General features: G+C 40.8%; 1 pseudogene; it reads left to right on the top strand.

Annotated features, from left to right (window-relative positions):
- Positions 1-2,077, top strand: part of LOC102862444 — an 8,447-nt pseudogene extending 6,370 nt beyond the window's left edge.
- The last annotated feature ends 3,483 nt before the right edge of the window (positions 2,078-5,560 follow it).

The raw sequence follows: 5,560 nt of genomic DNA, 5'->3' as shown, positions 1-5,560 counted from the left end.
TCACCATCTCCAAGACACTAGAGCCCTTTGCCAAAGTCAATATCAATCTACCTCATTGGGAGCTTTCCTCTCCTTCGCCAATCCTCCAGCTTTCCAACCTTAATGTCCCTCTCCAAGGAATAGCCTTCCCTAGCTACACGTTCAAAGTAGGAAAGGTGAAGCTTTGTCATCCTTGCCTCCAAGAATCCACTCTGGCTGCACCCTTTCCAGGACATATCTGCTTGCTTTTTTGGCAGTCCATGGGATATGGACTCCTCTCCAGCACCACTTCCCAAAGGCATCACTTCTTTGGTCATCTTTATTCATTGTCCAGAACAGCAGGTGATTGAGAAGGCCATGGCCTAAAACACTTTAGTCCTCAAACTGATATCAGTCCTCTTCAGTTTTTTTGAGAGGTAGGTTCCTGATGGTAGACTTGCCCAATGCAATACATCTTCCAATTTCCTGACTGCTGGTACTAAGGGTGTTGATCGTTGATCCAAGCAAGATGAAATTATTAACAGCTTCAATCTTTTCCTCTCTATCATAATGTTGAGTGTTGAACCTGTAGAATGATTGAGTTTTGTGCATTCAATGATTTATCATACCAAATGCCTTTTTGTGAAAATCACAGATGGTGACTTTACACATGGCCCTCACCTAATGGACTGCACAGGAATCAAACTGACCATGTTTGCAAAAAGAACTACTGGAGAAGTGCAACACCTGCAGTCAAAACCAGACCAGGTGACGATTGTGGAACAGACCATCAAGTGCTCATGTGCAAGTTTAAATTGAAGCTGAAGAAAATTAATACTCCACAGGAGTCAAAATAGGACCTCGAGTCTATTCCAGTTGAACTTAAAAATCATCTCAGGAACAGGTTTGAGGCATTGAACACTTTGATAGAAGATCAGAGGGACTGTGGGAGGATATCAACGATATTGAAGAGAGCAGAAGATCATTATAAAGAAAGAGGGAGAAGGTAAAAGCCAGAATGTATGTCAGAAGAGGCTATGAAAATTGCATTACTGTGTCGAGAAGCCAAAATGAAAGTAAGAAATGCTGCTCCAATCTGCTAAGGCACTCGGGCAAGATGAGTTTGGCTCAGTCCCCTGTGTGGCTGGTTTACTGGGATATTTGTGGGCTGGCTCATGCCATTCACATGTTCCTGGAGTCCAGGAATACAGCCTACGAGGAGAAACGATACATGTGCAGAGAAGTCCCTGTTTATGATTGAAGCCAGTGGCTGGATATGAAAGGCAAGCTGGACCTGAATTTCCTAATGCCCCACCTTGTGTATGGGAAGAACAAGCTCACCAAGAGCGACACTGCCTTGCTCGCAAGCACAATATATGTGGTGAGACAGAAGGAGGAAATATTCAAGTGGGCATCATAGAGAACCTGGATTTCCCCATGCAACTTACGGCATCTGCTACAGGCCTAGTTATAAAAAGTTGAAGCCTCAGTACTTGGGACAGCTACCTGGACACCTGACAGTTAGTTCTCTTTGTTCCTGGGGAAGTTTTTCTAGTTTGCAAGGGCAAGGTCGCCCTTGTGGACTGTCTCACCTGTGAGCTCTTGGATCAGAACTGCATATTTGAATCCCAGTGCCCAGATGAATCCCCAGATCTGAAGGCTTTCACGTGCTATTATACCCAAACGCAAGAATAAACACCATTCAAAGGCTCCAATTACAAATTTGAGAACTTTATTTACCGGCAGTGGGGCTGTACCACATTTAGCAGTGAAAACAGCAGCAACAGCAGTCCCGAATGATTTTACTACAGAGGTTATATACTTTTTGCAGACACGCATCTGTAAACAAGCTGATGACAGAAATAGTCTTAGTCTCTGAACATAGAATACAGGGAAGGGAAGTTATACGTTTTTAGCTCCTGGGACTTCCTGTAGCCGATGTTCTCAGCACGATCATAGGAACAGAAGGGGTTAAACAATAGAGGATATTTTTGTAAGCCTATACAAACAAGGTTATACAGAGAGACAGGTTTCTCAGTGCCACTTTGAAGCTTTGGAGAAAATATCTGCATACATGCAGCCCAACTACTTCTTCAGGATCAACAAGATAGCCCAATAAGGCAAATAAGAGATTATGCTGAGCATGAGGCCGAGTTACACTGCTTGTCTTTCTCCACCCTGTTCACTGGGTTTTTTCCTCTTTCTCCCTCTTTGTTATGATCTTTTGGTCTCTTCATAGATGATATCTTTGATATTCTCCCACAGTTCCTCTGCTCTTCCATTATTGGTGCTTAATGCCTCACATCTGTTCTTGAGATAATTCACTGATTTGTCTTCTGTCTTCTCTGCTCTTTTCAATAAATAGCATTTGTTGTTGTTGTTATGTGCTGTTAAGTAGCTTGCAACTCATAGCAAACCTATGTACAAAACCCCTGAAACCTGTTCTATCCAGTACCCACTTTACTGTCTCTGACATACCTACCCTCATTACTCCAGTCACTGAATCAATCCACCTCATGGAGTGTCTTCCCCTCCTGCGCTGTCCCTCCACCCTCCCAAGCATGACGTCCCTCTCCAAGGACTGGTGCCCCCTTGCAACTTGCCCAAAGTATGTCAGATATAGACTCAGAATTCTTGCCTCCAAGGAGCAGCCCTGTTTCACCCTCTCCAGGATGAACTTGTTTGTTCTCCTGGCAGTCCATGTATATTCAATACTCTTCTCCAGTACCACAGCTCAAAGGCATCTATTCCCTTTCTATTATCCCTAGTCATTGTCCAGCCCTCTGATGCATAGCAAGCAATTGCAAAGACTATGGCCTGGAACAGGTACACCTTAGTCTCCAGAGTTACACCATTGCTCTTTAGTACTCTGGAGATGTCTCTGACAGCCAACTTTCCCAATGCAATTCATCTCTTGATTTCCTGGCTGCTGGTACCAAGAGTGTTTATTTTGGAATCAATCAATAAATAAATAACACCTAGACTTTTTTTTATAAAAAGGAAAAAATACTGAATTAAAAGGAGTGAACAGAAGATTTCAAAGGGCAGATGAAGAGGATAAAGCAAAATATAACAAAATGTGCAAACAGAGTCAGAAAGTAAAGAGGGAAGAACTCACTCAGCATTTGTCAAGTTGAAAGAATTGAAAAACAAATTTAATCTTTAAGCTGTAATACTGAAAGATTCTATAGGCACTATCTTGAATGATCCAGGAAGCATCAAAAGAAGATGGAAGGAATCCACATAATCACTGTACCAAAAAGAATTTGTTGACATGGAAAAATTTCAGCAAATATCATATGATTAAGAGCCAACAGTGATGAAAGATGAAGTTCAAGCAATACTGAAGGCATTGGCAAAAAATAAGGTCCCAGGGATCAATGGAATACCAATTGACATGTTTGAACTAACAGATGCAGCCCTGGATGTGCTCATTGGTTTATGTCAGGAAATCTGGAGGGCAACTACCTGGCTGGCTGACTCAAAGAGATCTATACTTGTTCCCAATCTAAGAGAGGTGACCCAATATAATGTGGAAACAATAAAAAAATACCAGTATCTCATGCAAGCAAAATAGTGAAGATCGTTCAATAGCAGCCGGAAAAGTAAGATGACAGGGAACTACCAGAAGTATAAGCTGTTTTTAGAAGAGGCCATAGCACCAGGGATATCATTGCTATTATCAGATGGATCCTGACTGAAAACAGAGAATATAAGAAGAATGTATATTTGTGTTTTATTAACTATGCTAAGGCATAAAAAATTATGGCTCACATTGAGAACATTTAATTGTGCTCATACAGAATCTATGCCTAGACCAAGAGGCTGTTGTGCAGACAGAGCAAGGGAACACTGTATAGTTTAAGATCAGGAAGGGTGTGAATTAGGGCTGTATCCTTTCTCCATATCTATTCAGTATGTAAGATGAGCAAATAATTTGCATATTCAGACTCTACAAAAAGGAGTGTGGCATCAGGATTGGAGGAAGACCCATCAACAGCCTGCCTTATGCTAATGACACAGCTTTGCTGAAAATGAGGAGGATATGAAATGTTTGCTGCAGAAGATTAAAGACTCTGCAGCCTTTGGTATAGATTATATATCAGCATATTATTTTGTTGTTGTTAGGTGCCATTAAGTCAACTATGACTCACACTGTTTCTGTGAAAAATGTTTCTGAACCTTGCCCTGCCTTGTTTCATCCTCATGAATTCTGGTACATTCAAACCCATTGTTACAGATTCTGTGTCAATCTATCTTATTAGGGATCTCCTGTCCTGTTTTCAAGGACTAGCCCTTCTGATAACATGCCAAAGTATGTGAAACAAAGCTTCACCATCTTTCTTCACCAGGCCTCTAAGGAGCACTTTCTCCAAGTGAACTTGTTTGCTCCCCCAGCTGTTAGGGTTCAGAATGGGTTTAGGGTTAGAGTTATGTTGGAATTAGTGTTCAGTTCAGGTTAGGTTTGGAGGGTTATGGTTTGGGTTATGTTTAGTGTTAGGGTGTTAGGATTAGGATTTGGGTGTACGTTAGGTTTAGGGTTATCATTAGGGTTATGGTTAAGCTTAGGATTAGGGTTATGGTTAGGTTTGGAGTGGAGGTTGAGTTAAAGTTGGTGAAGGGTTACAGTTAATGTTAGGATTGAAGGGTTAAGATTAAGGTTGGGATTACTATCAGTATTCAAGTTAGGACTAGAGTAAATGTTGACATTAGAGTTAAGTCGAGGAGTCGTTGCTGTTATTAAGTTCCATCACGTTGACCAGGACCCATAACGAGCCTCTGAACAATGTAGATCTGAACCAGGTTGTGCCCTATCCTAGCCACTCTTTCTGATATAATCAAGCCCATTTTTTAAGTCACTCTCAATCTATCTTAAGGATCTTCCTCTCTGTCTCTGACACTCCACTTTTGTCAGCAGGATGTCTTTTCCTGAAGGACTGGCCTCTCCTGACAACATGCACAAAGTGTGTGATATAAAGTTTTACCCCTTGTGTCTGTAAGGAGCACACGGGTTGCACTTCTTCTAAAATATATTTGATTGTTATTTCAGCAGTCCGTGGGTTATTCAGTTCTCTTCCCCAAAACCACAAACTCAAAAGCATAAATTCTTCTTCATTATCCTTATTCATTATCCAATCATCTTCACTTTTACCAAACAAGATTGTGTCATCTGCATAACACAAGCTGTTGCTGAATCATCCTGCAACCCTAATGCCACCATATATATATATTCTTAGAATGATATCTTGGAAAGGGTGCCATTAGAGTGCTCTTTGGAGGCAAGTATGATGAGGCAGAAATAGAGATAGAGATAGAGATGAGATGGAGATTATATGCATGATATATGTATATAACTATATATAACTATATATAACTATATAACTATATATATATATATATATATATGCTGAGGTATAATCCATACTGGTTTTGGACTTCATCAGTTAGTACTTCAAGTGTTCTTCAGGTTGTTAATGAATCTTCCTTCAATCTTGGCTCTATGCTCTTCTTCATATAGTCTAACCTCAGAGGACACCGAACACATGTTTGTCAAGTCAGTCTGACTCATAACAGCCATCCATTGGATAGCTGTAACTGTGAA

The sequence above is a fragment of the Elephantulus edwardii genome, unplaced genomic scaffold (assembly GCF_000299155.1).
Source record: "Elephantulus edwardii isolate Elephantulus edwardi_28Jun2011 unplaced genomic scaffold, EleEdw1.0 scaffold00120, whole genome shotgun sequence".
Lineage (NCBI taxonomy): Eukaryota > Metazoa > Chordata > Mammalia > Macroscelidea > Macroscelididae > Elephantulus > Elephantulus edwardii.
Note: the sequence above shows the minus strand (reverse complement) of the source record. Positions and strands in the feature narration are given on the sequence as shown.